The sequence below is a fragment of the Sapajus apella genome, unplaced genomic scaffold, assembly GCF_009761245.1.
Source record: "Sapajus apella isolate SASKATOON/1434 unplaced genomic scaffold, GSC_monkey_1.0 scaffold43, whole genome shotgun sequence".
Taxonomy (NCBI): Eukaryota; Metazoa; Chordata; class Mammalia; order Primates; family Cebidae; genus Sapajus; species Sapajus apella.
This window is the reverse complement of record NW_022436983.1, coordinates 6,084,267-6,100,317: the sequence shown is the minus strand read 5'-3', so window position 1 is coordinate 6,100,317 and position 16,051 is coordinate 6,084,267. Positions and strand designations below refer to the sequence as shown.

The window sequence follows — 16,051 nt, the reverse complement described above, 5'->3', positions numbered from 1 at the left end:
TCAGGCTGGTCTTGAACTCCTGACCTCAGGTGATCTGCCCACCTCAGCCTCCCAAAGTGCTGGGATTACAGACGTGAACCACCTGGCTCGGCTAGCTCTCTCTTTATATAAACTCTAGTTCCAGAAACAACTCACCTGCAGCCAGCTGGCTGGACCAGCACACGCTGACGGGGCTGGACTATTTACGGGCCCATTTCAGGCTGTACCTTGGCCACCTTCAGGCATGGTGCTCAGCTGTGATGCCAAAATAAGTTAGGGCCAGCCAGGCGGGGCAGGGCAGGGCTTAGGCTACACGCACAAGTGCTGGGGACTTGGGGCCTCAATATTGTCGAGGGCTGGGGCAGTAAACATGGCTGGGGCGGCCCTGCCCACCCCTAGTGGTGGGTAACAACTGGAAGCAAAGCATCTGGGCAGGGCTGGGAGGCTCAGGCATTCGATAGGCAGCTCTGGATCCAATCCACCCACTGCTGGGCTGAGGGCACATCCTGGGCACAGAAGTTGTAAATGCAGCGTGTTGTCTTCACATCGAAGGAGGCCTTCTCATCCAAGATCTTAGGGGCACCCACGGTGGGTGCGCCAGGTGCCACAGCCTCCATCTCCCTCCACCAGGCCGATGACACCCTTGTACTCTGTGTCCACACGGTGGTTGTAGTCACAGAGCTGGTGCTTGGTCTTGTCCAACACAAACCAGCGTGCCCTCCAAGGCTTCACGAAGTCCCCCTTCTTGTGCAGAGCGCTCTCGTAGGACCAGTTCTCACTCAGCTGTCTGGAACTGGCTGTACAGCGTGCTGGTGCTGCGATGGGCAGCCTGGTGGGAGCCAGATGCGGTTGAGCCAATACTCTGGTCGCTGTCCAGGCTGAGGCTCAGGGTGGAGCCCACAGGCCCCTCCTGCAGTTACACGCCCAGTGAGCGGTGGTGCATGCAGTGGAGAGTAGGAGGGAGCTAGGAGTGCCATGTTTGTCTGGCCGGGCCTTCCAGACACTGTGCAGCCTTCACCTGGTCCCAGGTGTCCTTCCAGGGCTCAGGGGGTCGTCCCAGTTCTGTCTCCAGCCTCTGTAGCTCCTCCAGCAGGCATGAGATGGCATCAGGCTAGGCTCAGGGGCAGCTCTCGCAGTAGGGCCACACCACAGGGCACCTGCTCTGGGGAGTGCCTCAGTCAAACTGTTGTTGCTCCAGGGGCTTGAGGGCCCCCTGGGCCAGTTCCCAGTCATAAGGAGGGCCCTCGGCCAGCGTCTCCTCAGTGTAGAACTGAGGAGTTCTACACTGTTCAGGTTGGATGGATTGCTGTAGGGTCGCAGGACCTCTGTGTCCTCCAGGGCATGCGTGTAATTTTAGAACATGGCTGTCCTCTTGCTTATCTGGTCCACATGCTCCCACGCAGACTGCACGGCAGCTGGCCCCTGCATTCCCCCTTCTCCTCATCCAGCAGCCCCAGCTCAATGTGCTCAGAGTCAGAGTCCAGCAGGAAGGTCCAGAAACAGCAGGACACGTGGCAGTAGCTGGAGAACTTGAGGTAGAACTGATTGAACTCAAACTCCATGGGGAACTGCAGGCGGACCAGGTGCATGCGGTCAGGAACTGCAGGAAGACGGGTGTGAGGCCGCTGCTCTGCCCAGCCCGGGTGTGGGCTCCACGGTGGCTGAAGCGATGATCGAAGGACAGCCATTCCTTCTCCACCAGCAGGCAGAAGCCCTCCAGCGTGTGATAGAAGGGGTCTGAGAGCAGCTGCACCAAGGATACCACCTGCGTGGTGATGTCCCAGCCGTCCTCCAGGCCTGCCAGCACTGACACATGCAGCAGCTTGCAGATCTGGATCAGCCACTCTGAGTCCTCCAGCCAGTGCTGGAAGGAGGCTAGGCCGGGGTCAGCAGCAGGGCAGCCCGGGACACACACCTTCAGCAGCTGCTCGAAGCTGGCCTTCACCTGCTGCACCTCGAATGCCTCAATAGGCACCAGCTCCCATTGCTGCAGGGGGTCTGGCTGCACGCCCTTGAGCTGGGCTTTGTCCCCGGGGATGTAGAGGGCTGCTTGCCTGGGCTGCAGGAAGCCCAGGTCATGGTGGGAGGGGCCCTGTTGGCCTGGGGTGGGGCCAGCATGTCTCTGCCAGCTAGCCAGGACCCCACATCAATGCCAAGCCCACTGCTGCACCCGCCGGTCCAGACACTGCTCCACTTACCTCAGGGTGCAATCCGTCTGGAGGCTGAGGCCGCCATGGGTTGGACAGCGTGGTGGCCCTGGCTCTGGGGCTGGGAACGTGACTGCCGTGTGGGCTGAGGAGAAGGTGCTAAGCATGTTGCATCCTGAACTGTCAGCGTAGCGTGGCATGGAGCTGACCACAGCCTGCAGGTACTTCTCCTGCTCCAGGCTGCTGGAATCCCCCTGGGACTGGCCTGAAGAAGGTGCATTCTGGGACTTGAGGCGGACGACACTGTTGCTGTACAGGGCCCCAGAGCACAGCAGCACTGCCTTAGACCACCCGCTGCACGAGCAGACTGGGGTGGCAGTTCTGGCGGTAGCAGTGGGACACGCGCTGTAGGGCACTGTCCCGGACACTCTGGGGTATGATCAGCAGCCCTGGTAGCTGCGGCAGATGGGTACAGGGGTGGACTAGAGAAACGCTGAAGGGCTTTGGCCCGGTCCAGGCTGCAGCTCAGGGTCACACGCTCCAAGGACTTCAGGATTGAGGATGGGGTCAGCGTGCTGAGGTCCGGCTCCTCCAACACTGAGATCTCGTCCTCTTGGTTCTCAGGGGGTGGCTGGCCCTGATACTCCCAGCTCGGTGGGTTATGCTTCTTGAGAGTGACATGCTGCCGCCCAATGGTCTCCTTGGCGTTCTTAACCAGGTTCCTAGACAGGATTCTGAGGGAAGAACGCTTGTCCTTGGTGACTTGGGGTGGCTGGCCGGATGTATGGGCAGAGCCCAGGTTGAATGCGAAGGTGGCTCTGACATCCAGCGGGTACCACGGCTCATGCAGCTGCTTGCAGAAGTTGCTCTGGATGATTTTTAAAGTTCCCTTTGGCCAGGCGCAGTGGCTCATGCCTGCTATCCCAGCACATTGTGAGGCTGAGGCAGGAGGATCCCTTGAGCCCAGGAGTTCAAGACCAGCTTGAGCAACATAGGGAGACCCCATCTCTAAAAAAAGGAAAAGTTAGCTGGGTGTGGTGGTGCACACCTGTAGTCCTGGCTACTTGGGAGGCTGAGGTGGGAGGATCACTCGAGCCCAGGAGTTTGAGGCTGCAGCAAGTTGTGATCATGCCACTGCCCTCCAGCCTGGGTGACAGAGCAAAATGCTGTCTCTGAAACAAACAAATAAATAGTGCCCTTCATTCTTGTTTGTTCGTTTGTTTGTTTTTGAAGCTGAGATCAGCTGAGCTGTCTTGGTGACAGGGACCAGCCCACGGGCATGAAACTTAAAAAAATCACCCAGACAGAAGGGTGAGGCCCAGACAGCTCTGCTGGAACTAGGATCTAAGTCAAGCAGGGAGTCATGTGGCTCTTGAAGGAAAGGTTTGAATATGACCCTCACCCCAGAGTCAGAGGCAGCAAAGCAGACTGATGGGCTCCTGAGAACAAGAGTCATCTGTTACTTACGATGAACAAATTATACACACACAAGTGTGTGTGTGTATGTATATATATATATATATATATATATTTGAGACGGAGTCTTGCTCTGTTGCCCACGCTGAGTGCAGTGGCGTGATCTCGGATCATTGCAATCTCCACCTCCCAGGTTCAAGCCATTCTCCTGCCTCAGCCTCTTGAGTAGCTGGGACTACAGGTGTGTGCAACCATGCCTGACTAATTTTGGTATTTTTAGTAGAAATGAGGTTTCATAGTGTTGGCCAAGCTAGTCTCGAACTCCTGACCTCAAGTGATCCACCTGCCTCGGCCTCCCAAAGTGCCGGGATTACAGGTGTGAGCCACCGCGCCCAGCCCAAATAGTATTTGAAATGATCTCTACAAGATTTGGAATTCTGTCCAAAGCTACTTCACATCATGCTAGAAAAGTGATCCCGTTAAGATAAGCACAGTAGCCAGGTGTGGTGGTGTGTGCCTGTAGTCCCAGTTACTTGGGAGGCTGAGGCAGGGGAATCGCTTGAACACGAAAGGCAGAGATTGCGGTAAGCCTAGATGGTGCGACTGCACTCCAGCCTGATGACCGAGCAAGACGCCATCTCAAAAAAAAAAAAAAAAAAAAAAAAAAAAAAAAAGATACAGCATGTGCTGAGGAGGGAGGAAAAAGCTCTAAGTCAGCTTTATTCCCCAAGTGCTCACAACCCTGGGACATTCCCACGACTCTCCTCGCTCCCCAGAGCTTCCTCTGGGAGCCCGAGTGCCGGACTCTAACCCCCAACAGTGCGGATGAGCTGGGGAAGAGACAAGAAGGAAGAAGCTGGGGTGAGAGACAAGGATTCAGCCTCAGAGGAATTTCTTTGTAGGGTGAGAAAACCCTGGGTGTTAGGATCACAGAATTAGAGATTAAAGTTCACCCATGACTGAGCCTGCTCCATGAATGAGAGGTCCTGTATCCTTGTTTCCTCCGTGGTCCCAGTGCCCAGACAGTGCTTGGCTTACAGCAAGCACTCAATAAATAGTTGAATGGATGAACAAATGCCTCACTTTCTTCATTTATACATCAGAAATCATGGTAACCAACCCCTCCCCCACCGCCATTTTTATTATCTGTTGCTATGTAACAAATTAGCTCCTAACTACTTGGTGGTAAAACAACAATCATTTTATTCTCACTCATGATTTCCATGAGTCAGGAATTTGGGATTTTTTTTTTTTTTTTTTTAATGGAGTTTTGCTCTGTCACCCAGGCTGGAGTGCAGTGGTGCGATCTCAGCTCACTGCAACCTCCGCCTCCTGGGTTCAAGTGATTCTCCTGCCTCAACCTCCCCAGTAGCTGGGATTACAGGTGCGTGCCACCACACCTGGCTAACATTTTGTATTTTTAGTAGAGATGGGGTTTTGTCATGTTGGCCAGGCTGGTCTCAAACTCCTGAACTCAAGCGATCTGCCCGCCTTGGCCTCCCAAAGTGCTGGGATTACAGGCGTGAGCCACGGTGCCCGGCCGGCATTTGGGATTTTGTGTGGCTCTGTCTCAGGGTCTTTCATGCCACTGTAGTCAGACGGTGGTGGGAGCTGAAACAGGAGGGGACTGGCCAGGCAGTTCTCTCTCTTCATGGAGTCTCAGGGCTCTTCCAGTGGTGGTGGGGGCGGGGGTTGGGCTTACTCACAGTGGTTGACTCATGGTTCCCAGGCAAGTGCTCTGGTGAGGAGAGTGGAAGCTACTTCAGTGTTATGACTTAGTCTGAGAAGTCACAGAGTGTCACTTCTGCCAGAGGCCCAAGACCGTCGGGATTCAAGAGGAGGGAACGTGGACTCTGTTTCTGGTGGGAGGAGTGTCAGTGTTCCGTGGTAGGAGCTCATGGGGTGGGGGAGCTTGTGGCCATCTTTGGAGATTCAATCTGCTGCCGCTAGTAGGGGGCCGGACCGACACTGGAACTCAGGCAGGCCAAACGCAGTCCCTGACCCCTGCATCACCGCTGCACGGGGTGCCCCGGGACAGGCTGAGTCTCCCAAAGACCTAAAGCCAAACTAAGGACGCAGTGAGGCCCACAGCGAATACCCTTTGCAAATACGAGACGGCTGGACCTGCTTACTGTGACTGTCCTAAGGAAGCACCACAGGCGAGTGGGGTTTAAACAACAAAAATGGTCTCCTTGTGATTCCAGAGGCCAAAAGGCTGACACCACAGTGTGGACCGGACCATGCCTTCGCTGAGGCTCTAGGGGCGGGGCCTTCCTTGCCTCTCCCAGCCTCCAGGGTTCTTGGGAATCGGGGGTGTTTGTTGGCTTGTAGATGCATCGCTCTAGCTCTGCCTCGGCTTCTACTCAGCCTCACCTGCAGGTCTGTATCTGTGTCTCTCCTCTTCTTACAAGGACATCAGTCATAGCGGACCAGGACCAACCCTACTCCGGTATGATCTCATCCTAACAAATGACATCGGCACAGCTCCTATTTCCAAACACAGTCACACACGGAGGCTCTGGGAGGACACGAATTGTGGGGACATGATTCAACTCACAAAGCCCCCGTCTGATTTTCCAGTCTGCCCTGCCTGTGTTCCCAGCCCCTCATGAGGCTCCGCACAGCCCTTTAAATGGGGATACATGGCTCCCGGGTCACCGAGCACATCCAGAAGGATGTAACCAGCCTCGGAGGGCCAGAACGCTAAGCCTGCGTGGCAGTGGCCACCTTCACTGGCGAGTAAGGTCGTGGAGGAGAGGCAGCCAGAGGGCCTTTGGTGGCCTGCCAGTGCCCCCCTCACTTCCCACATATCACGGGACTTCTTTCAGTCCAGCCAGCTGGGCTCCTCTGTCATCCCTCCTAAGCACAGTGCGTCCGCTCCCAGGATGGCTCTATTAATAACCTTCATGAGGATGTTCTGGGACGGCCATTCATGCTTCCCGTCCTCACGTATGGCCCCCACTCCATGCCATTCATGATCGTGACCCCCCAGGCATGGCTGGCTCCCTCCCTTTCTCCCCTGCAGTGCGTCTGCAGGATCCAAGGTGCCGTGTGTTTGCTGTTCACAGTGGCCCATGAGTGAGAGGCAGCGGCGTTCACACCGTAGATTAAGTGAGCAACGACTGGCTGGGACTTGCATGGTGTGGCCCTTCTTGGGGACTACAGTGTGGCAGAAAAAAACACCCTGAGCTCCGTCTGTTCTCTTTCTCCTGCTGATATTTTGCTGCCGCTGCAACATTCATTGAATCCAACATAAGCCATGAAAGTCAGTCTCATGGGTGCTGAGCAGGGAAGGGAAGGATGGAGAAGGGGCTGCAGGGGGGACTAAAGATTCCCAGCACAAAAGGCAACTGCCCGCCACCTATCAAGGATACTCACCCACCAAATGGGAATAATAATGAATCAAGGGGCTTTTGCTAAGGCTGAGCTAATACAGCTAAAGTGTACTAGCAAGGTTAATGTCGCCCACCTGAGTTCAAATCTTTGCACACATCCTCACCTAAATGTATGAAGTCAACAAAGAAGGCAAGTCAGCAAAGAATGCCTTGATCAGTCCTTCACCATTACTAGGAGGCAGAACATACCAAACTTCAAATAATCTGCGGGTAGAAAAAAGCCACCAAATTCCAGCAGACTTCCTGCTGCCATGGTAGGTCATGAGCAAGGTCAACAGGGCAAGGGAGGCTTAAAGGACTCAGTACAGGCTGGATGCAGGGGGGTCGTGACCATAATCCCAGGACTCTGGGAAGCTGAAATGGGAGGATCACTTGAGCTCAGGAGTTCTAGACCAGCCTGGGCAACACAGTGAAACCCTATCTCTACAAAAAAAAAAAAAAAAAAAAAAAAAAAGAAACAAAATCCCTAAAAGGCTCGTTGCTGTGGCTCACACCTATAAGGCCAGCACTTTGGGAGGCCGAGGTGGGTGGATCATCTGAGGTCAGGAGTTCAAGACCAGCCTGGCCAACATGGTGAAACCTCATGTCTACTCAAAATACAAAAATTAACCAGGTGTGGTGGCAGGCGCCTGTAATCCTAGCTACTCGGGAGGCTAAGGCAAGAGAATCGCTTGAATCCGGGGAGGCGGAGGTTGCAGTGAGCCGAGATCGCACCATTGCACTCCAGCCTGTCAGACAAGAGTGAGGTTTTTTTTTTTTTCCTTAAAAAAAAATTAGCCAGGCGTGGTGGTGCACGCCTGTAGTCCCAGCTACTTGGGAGCCTCGTCGGGGAGGATGGCTTGAGCCCAGGAGGTCAAGGCTGCAGTGAGCTGTAATCACACCACTGCACTCCAGCCTGGGTGACAGAGCAAGACCCTGTCTCAAAACAACACAACAACAACAACAACAAAACCTGACAGCATACCTGTGGTATGCTGACACAGCTCCTTCCCTGTGTCCAGTTCTCCACCAGCCGTTCCAAGTACAAAATGGCTCATGCCCTATGCAGCCTTCATCCCAGAGCAGGAAACAGACAAGCCACTGAATAATGTACTGAACGGTGGCCTCCAAAAAAAATATTCATTTCCCAACTCCTGGAACTTGTGAGTGCGGCCTTATTTGGAAAAAAAATCATTGCAGATGTCATTAAATTAAAGATCTCGAGAAGAGATCATCCTGGATATAGGGTGGGTCCTAAGCCCAATGACAGGGGTCCATATAAAAGAAAGGGAGAGACATTTGGGACACAGAGACGGAGAGAAGTCCATGTGAAGACAGGGGCAGAGACGGGTGCAATGTGTTTGTGAGCTGTGGAATGCCTGGAGCTGTCAAGAGCTGGAGGGGCCAGGGAAGATCTCCCCTACAGGCCCAGAGGCAGCACAGCCTGGACTTTGGATTTAGGATTTCTGGCTTCCTGAATGATGAAAGATGCTTTTCTGTTGTTTTCAGCTGCTGAGTTGGTGGCCATTTCTTATGGCAGCCCTGGCCATTCCTTATATGCAGGGGTGAACGTGAGGGAAGGCTTCTTCCTTGCAACCAACCCCCTTCAACATCATTGCTTAAGGCCAGAGTGATAACTCACACCTGTAATCCCAGCACTTTGGGAGGCTGAGCAGGAGGATCATTTGAAGCCAGGACTTTGAGACCAGCCTGAGCAATATAGTGAGATCCCATCTCTAACCACCCCCACCCAAAAAAGACAGAAATTAGCCAGATGTAGCGGTACCTACCTGTAAGTCCCAGCTGCTGGGGAGGCTGAGGTTGGAGGATGGCTTAAGCCATGATCACGCCTCTGTACTCCAGCCTGGGTGACACAGTGAGTCCTAGAGACAATGTCTTGTTCACAGTTGAAGGTCCACCATTGAGTGTGCAGCCAGGGTCCACTTGGAGACAGAAAGTATGCTAGTTATTCTAACAGGGAGAACTTAGTATATAAAAGTGTTTACTAGATATTGAAAACAACTTGAAAAGGCAAAGAGAAAACACCAGTGTCAAGAGGGAGAAACTGCAGGAAGTAGCTACTCAGTCCTTGGACAAAGGCAATGAAGGGAAGAGCCTGAAGTTATGAGAACTTAGAAGATTGGAGGAGGAGTCCATGGAGCTGGGACACAGACCTCTGAAGAGGATGGAAAGAACCAGAAGAAGCCAAATATTGGGGCCAGCTCTGCAGACAGGCACGGCCACACTTAACCAAAGTCAGATCATATTTCTCCTTGGCTCAAAGCACTCCATGGCTCCCATCTGACTTGGAGTAAAGGCGTGGTGGTGCGTGCCTGTAGTCCAACTACTCAGGAGGCTGAGGCCTGGGAGGTCAAGGCTGCAGTGAAACATGATTGCACCACTGCCCTCAGGCCTGGGCGACAGAGTGAGATCCGATCTCAAAAAAAGTTAGGGCCGGGTGTGGTGGCTCACGTCTGTAATCCCAGCACTTTGGGAGGTCGAGGAGGGTGGATCACGAGGTCAGGAGTTCAAGACCAGCCTGACTAACATGGTGAAACCCTGTCTATACTAAAAATACAAAAATTAGCTGGCCGTGGCGGTGCGCACCTGTAATTCCAGCTGCTCAGGAGGCTGAGGCAGGAGAACGGCTTGAACCCAGGAGGTTGCAGTAAGCCAAGATCGCGCCATTGCACTCCAGCCTGGGTGACAGAGTGAGACTCCGTCTCAAAAAAAATGAAAAGTTAACGTTAGTGTCTCAGAATGTGACTATCAGGCTGGAGTGCGGTGGTGCAATCTTGACTCACTGCTCCAACCTCTACCTCCTGGGCTCAAGCGATTTTCCTGCCTTAGCCTCCAAAGTAGCTGGGACTATGGGGCATGCCACCACGCCCAGTTGATTTTATATTTTTTGTAGAAATGGGGTTTCACTGTGTTGCTCAGGCTGGCCTTGAACTCCTGGGTTCAAGTGATCTGCCAGCTTTGGCTTCCAAAAGTGCTGGGATGAGCCCCTGAGCCTGGCCTGTTCCTTTAAATATCTTTTTTTTTTTTTTTTTTTTTTTTTTGAGAGGGGATTTTGCTCTTTTTTCCCAGGATGGAGTGCAATGGCGCGATCTCGGCTCACCGCAACCTCCGTCTCCTGGGTTCAGGCAATTCTCCTGCCTCAGCCTCCTGAGTCGCTGGGATTACAGGCACACACCACCATGCCCAGCTAATTTTTTGTATTTTTAGTAGAGACGGGGTTTCACCATGTTGACCAGGATGGTCTCGATCTCTTGACCTCGTGATCCACCCGCCTCGGCCTCCCAAAGTGCTGGGATTACAGGCTTGAGCCACCAATATCTTTTAACTCTTTGCTCCAATGTCACCTCCCTAGTGAGCTCTTCCCAGACCTTCCTGCTAAAAACCCAACTCCCAGCAACCCCTCCCTTCACTCCGCTTCATTCTCCTCCTTAGCAAGCATGGTCACCTTCATTCTTTTTGTCTTGGCTCTGTTTCTCAGGCTGGGGTGCAGTGGTGCCATCTTGGCTCACTGCAACCTCCGCCTCCCAGGTTCAAGCCATTCTCTTGCCTCAGCTTCCCAAATAGCTGGGATTACAGGCACCTACTACCATGCCCATCTAGTTTTTGTATTTTTAGTAGAGACGGGTCTTCGCCATGTTGGCCAGGCTGGTCTCGAACTCCAGACTTCAGGTGATTTACCTGCCTCCACCTCCCAAAGTGCTGGGATTATAGGCATGAGCCACTGCACCTGGCCAGCGTGGTCACCTTCTAAGATACAAGACCGAGATTTTATCTCTTTTGTTCATTGCTGTATCCTACGTATCTAGAGCAGAGTAGACATTCAATAAACCTCTGTGGAATGAATGAGTGAAATAGGCCTTTCCAAGGCTAAATGAAGCTACTAAGAAAAGAGAGTTTGTTGGGTGCCACCTCTGAGTGGCCCTGCCTGCCCTCCCTCTCCCTGTCAGGACATAGGCCACGAGGGCTCTTCTGTCCTGGAGAGAACTGGAGGCTGGCCAGCTGCTCCCTGTTCCAGGGCCATCTAGAGCCTCTGAGCCCGCTCCGGTCCCTCCAGCAGGAAGAAGGTGTGGGGTCCTGATGGCCCAGTGCCAGTGCCACAGGCCAGAGCAGCCAGGCCAGGAAGGAGATCTCGGTGGAAAGGTAAGTGTGAGTCATCCCCTTGATGACTGTGCTTGGACGTTTATGGGAGACCAGCCTGGCCAACACAGTGAGACACCATCTCTACTAAAAATAAAAACAAAAATATTAGCCAGGCATGGTGGCCCACGCCTGTAGTCCCTGGAAGGCTGAGGTGGGAGGATCACCGGCAGTCCAGCCTGGACAACAAAATAAGACCCTATAACAAACAAAAAAAAGTAGTCACAGGCCAACCCAGATATAAGAGAGCTGAGGAGTGGATTCACCTCTCAGTGGGGGAACTGAATGGAACTACTTGCATCTGTAGAAAAGGTGAGGATTGGTGGTGACCATCCTGAAGTGAATGGCGTCATCTATTCATCAGATTCTCTCCCAGAGCGACGCGTGACTGAAGCTGCTGGCTATGAGCCATTCACTTCCAAGCTTCCTTCTTGTAGCTGGCGCTGTGCTGAAGGAGGGTGACAGGCCCCCAAGAGCTACCTTAAAATAAGTCCCTAGCAGAGTCATCCTGTGACCATCCTGGCTTCCTCCTGCCCCATTTTCAGGCCTGGGACGCTCCCTTTTTCCCCACCCAGAGGGCTCAGTTCAACCTGCCCTGCCCCGAAAAACTATGAGAATTGTCCAAACAGCAGGCACAGCGCATGTAACCAGGAGGAACAGCCACCAAGCTCAAGCTCGAAAACGTGGTGGACATCATGTTGTTGGTCATGATGATGATGATGATGATGATGATGAAGGTATCAGTGAGGGTCCCAGCGAAAAACCGATAGCACACTCACATTAGAACAGTTCAAGAAAAGTTAATAAAAGGGCTGTTTACAAAGCTGTGGGCATAATGTATAAAAGTGTGCAGAGGCCAGGCAAAGAGGCTGATGCCTGCTATCCTAGCACTTTGGGAGGCTGAGATGGGAGGATCCCTGAGCCCAGGACTTTGAGACCAGCCTGGGCAATACAGTGAGACCCCATCTCTTAAAAAAATAAAAAATTAGTCAGGTATGTTGGTGCATGCCTGTGGTCCCACCTACTTGAGAGGCTGAGGCAGGAGGATCGTTGGAGGCTGCAATGAGCCATGATCATAACACCTGTTTAAAAATATATCAAAAATAAAAATAAATAAAGGCATATGGAGAAACCACTAGAAATTGTGTCAAAACACCTTTTGCTGATACTTTGCTGCTCACTGTCATTCACTGAATCTAACATAAGCTGTAAAAGTCAGCCTCATGAGTGCTGAGGAGGGGAGGGAAGGATGGAGAGGGGTCTGCAGGGGTGACTAAAGATTCCCAGCACGAAAGGCAACCGCCATCTATCAAGGATATTCCTCCACCCAATGGGGATAATCATTTATCCTAGGGCTGCTGTGAGGGCTGAGCTGATAAAGCTAAAGTGTACTAGTAAGGTTAATGGCACCCACCTAAGTTCAAGTCTTTGCACACGTCCTCACTTAAATGTATAAGGTCAACAAATAATACAAATGAAGCCATGACTCATTCCTTCAACATTACTAGGAGACAGAACACACCAAACTTCAAATAACCCACAAGTGGAAAAAAGCCACCAAATTCCAGCAGACCTCATACTGCCACTGTAGGTCATGAGCAGGGTCAATAGGGCAAGGGAGACTTAGAAGACTCAGCACTGGCCAGGCGCTGGGGCTCACACCTGTAATCCCAGCACTTTGGGAGACCGAGATGGGAGGATTGCTTGAGCTCAGGAATTTGAGACCAGCCTGGGCAACCTGGCAAAATCCTGTCTCTACAAAAAATACAAAAAAATTAGCTGGGCATGGTGGCACATGCCTGTGGTCTCAGCTACTTGGGAGGCTGAAGCGGGAGGGTCACTTGAGCCCAAGAAGTGGAGGCTGCAATGTGCAGATAATCGAGCCACTGCCCTCCAGCCTGGGTGACACAGCAAGACCCTGTGTCAAAAAAAAAAAAAAAAAAGGGGGCAGAACCAAGAGAAAGAGAAGGGAGCAGAGTTAATAAACAAAGCACAGACAGAGTCATCTTCAGAAAGGGAAAGGCGAGCACTGAGTGTCCAGACACCGAACTCGGGTTTGGGACGCGATGGTTTGCAGCTCCAGCTACAAGAAGGAAGCTTGGAAGTGAATGGTTCATAGCCAGCAGATTCAGTCACGCGTCGCTCTGAGAGAGAATCTGATGAATAGATGACGCCATTTACTTCAGGATGGTCACCACCAATCCTCTCCTTTTCTTTCTTTTTTTTTTTTTTTTTTTGAGACGGAGTTTCGCTCTTGTTACCCAGGCTGGAGTGCAATGGCGCCATCTCAGCTCACCGCAACCTCTGCCTCCTGGGTTCAGGCAATTCTCCTGCCTCAGCTTCCTGAGTAGCTGGGATTACAGGCACGTGCCACCATGCCCAGCTAATTTTTTGCATTTTTAGTAGAGATGGGGTTTCACCATGTTGACCAGGATGGTCTCGATCTCTTGACCTCGTGATCCACCCGCCTTGGCCTCCCAAAGTGCTGGGATTACAGGCTTGAGCCACCGCGCCTGGCCAATCCTCTCCTTTTCTACAGATGCAAGTAGTTCCAGTTAGTTCCCCCACTGAGAGGTGAATCCGCTCCTCGGCTCTCTTATGTCTGGCTTGGCCTGTGACAACTTGTTTTTTGTTTTGTTAGCCTTCCAGGGACTACAGGCGTGGGCCACCATGCCTGGCTAATATTTTTGTTTTTATTTTTAGTAGAGACGGTGTCTCACTGTGTTGGCCAGGCTGGTCCCAGACTCCTGGGCCCAAGCAATCCTCCTGTCTTGGCCTCCCAAAGTTCTGGGACTACTGGTGTGAGCCACAGCACCCGACCCTTTGACTGTTTTAACCAATAGAAAATGATGAAGGAGACATCAGGCCAGTTCCTAGAAGAGGACTGACAGCTTCCACTGTGGACCGCTTGCTGTGGGGAAGTTCATCACCATTGAAGAACTCAGGCTGGCCACACGAGGAGGCTGCATGGAGACAGACACAAGGGGCCACCCTCCATCTGTCCTCACCATTGCAGCCCAGGTAAGAGGCATGGGGGAAATCTTCAGGTGAGCCAGGTGTGGTGGCTCATGCCTGTAATCCCAGCACTTTGTGAGGTCAGTAGTTTGAGACCAGCCTAGCCAAAATGGTGAAACCCCATCTCTACTAAAAATACAAATATTAGCTGGGTGTGGTGGTGGGTGCCTGTAATCCCAGCTACTCAGGAGGCTGAGGCAGGAGAATTGTTTGAACCTGGGAGGCGGAGGTTGCAGTCAGCAAAGATGTGCCACTGTGCTCCAGCCTGGGTGACAGTGTGAGACTACATCTCAAAAAAAAAGAAAAAAAAAGAAAGAAAGAGAGAGAGAGAGAGAAAGGAAGGAAGGAAGGAAGGAAAGAAGGAAGGAAGGAAGGAAGGAAGGAAGGAAGGAAGGAAGGAAGGAAAGAAGGAAGGAAGGAAAGGAAGGAAGGAAGGAAGGAAGGAAGGAAGGAAGGAAGGAAGGAAGGAAGGAAGGGAAGGAAGGAAGGAAGGAAGGAAAGGAAGGAAGGAAGGAAGGAAGGAAGGAAGGAAAGGAAGGAAGGAAGGAAGGAAGGAAGGAAGGAAGGAAGGAAGGAAGGAAGGAAGGAAGGAAGGAAGGAAGGAAGGAAAAGAAACCTTCAGGTGACTCAGCCGCCATCTAACTACAACCATATGAAGGACCCCAAATGACAGTCATGAAGCTGAGCCTCATCCATCCCTAGGACCATGAGATTCAATCAAATGATTTTCTTTTAAGCCACTAAGTTTGGGGTGGTTTGTTGGACATCGAAAATCATCAAAACAATAGAGAGTGTTGGCGCCCCTTGGAGATGTGGCAATGAACAGAAACGAGGAATGAGGAAGTAAGGGGGTGTCATGGACTGAATTGTGTTCCCCCAAATTTATATGTTGAAATCTGGCTGGGTGTGGTGGCTCATGCCTGTAATCCCAGCACTTTGGGAGGCAGAGACAAGAGGATCGCTGGAGCCCAGGAGTTCGAGACCAGCCTGGGCAACGTAGTGAGACCCTGTCTCTACAAAAATCTAAAAATTGGCTGGGCATTGTGGTGCGTGCCTGTAGTCCAGCCACTCAGGAGGCTGAGGTGGAAGAATTGTTTGAGCCTGGGAGGTCAAGGCTGCAGTGAAACATGATTGCACCACTGCACCTCTGGCCTGGACAAGGGAAACATAGTAAGATCCTATCTCAAAAAATGGCCGGATGTGGTGGCTCATGCCTGTAATCTCAGCACTTTGGGAGGCCGAGGAGGGCGGATCACAAGGTCAGGAGTTTACGACCAGCCTGAATAACATGGTGAGACCCCATCTCTACTAACAATACAAAAATTAGCTGGGTGTGGTGGCACATGTCTGTAATCCCAGCTACTCAGGAGGCTGAGGATGAGAATCGCTTGAACCTGGGAGGCAGCGGTTGGTGGCAGTGAGGCGAGATTGTACCACTCACTCCAGCCTGGGTGACAGGGCGAGATTCTGGGATGGACCTCTCCTCCTTTCCCTGGCGGCTTGACGCCTGCCAAGCCATGCCTGCTTTTGAGAGATGTGAGAAAGCCAGGCTTCTGATTTTCCTCTCCAGCTCCTCAAAGTTATTGAACACATTTTCTGCTTTTTGTGTGACAACAGGGAACTAACTCACATGACAAAAGGAGAGTTAAATCAGTGTTCAGGACATTTGTTTGCAAAGACTCTGAGATCCCGGCTGTCATCAAGGACTGAAATGTCATGTTCTCAAATGTTTCTAAGAAAAAGGCAGGCAGTTTCTTTTAGAGACTGTCAGTTAAGAATTTTTAGAATGGGCCGGGCGCGGTGGCTCAAGCCTGTAATCCTAGCACTTTGGGAGGCCGAGGCGGGTGGATCACGAGGTCAAGAGATCGAGACCATCCTGGTCAACATGGTGAAACCCCGTCTCTACTAAAGCTACAAAAAATCAGCTGGGATTACAGGCACGTGCCACCATGCCCAGCTGAT

The 16,051-nt window shown here is 52.2% G+C and overlaps 1 pseudogene; it reads right to left on the bottom strand.

The window, feature by feature from the left end:
* Positions 1-390: 390 nt before the first annotated feature.
* Positions 391-3,039, bottom strand: LOC116566614 (annotated as a pseudogene).
* Positions 3,040-16,051: the final 13,012 nt, after the last annotated feature.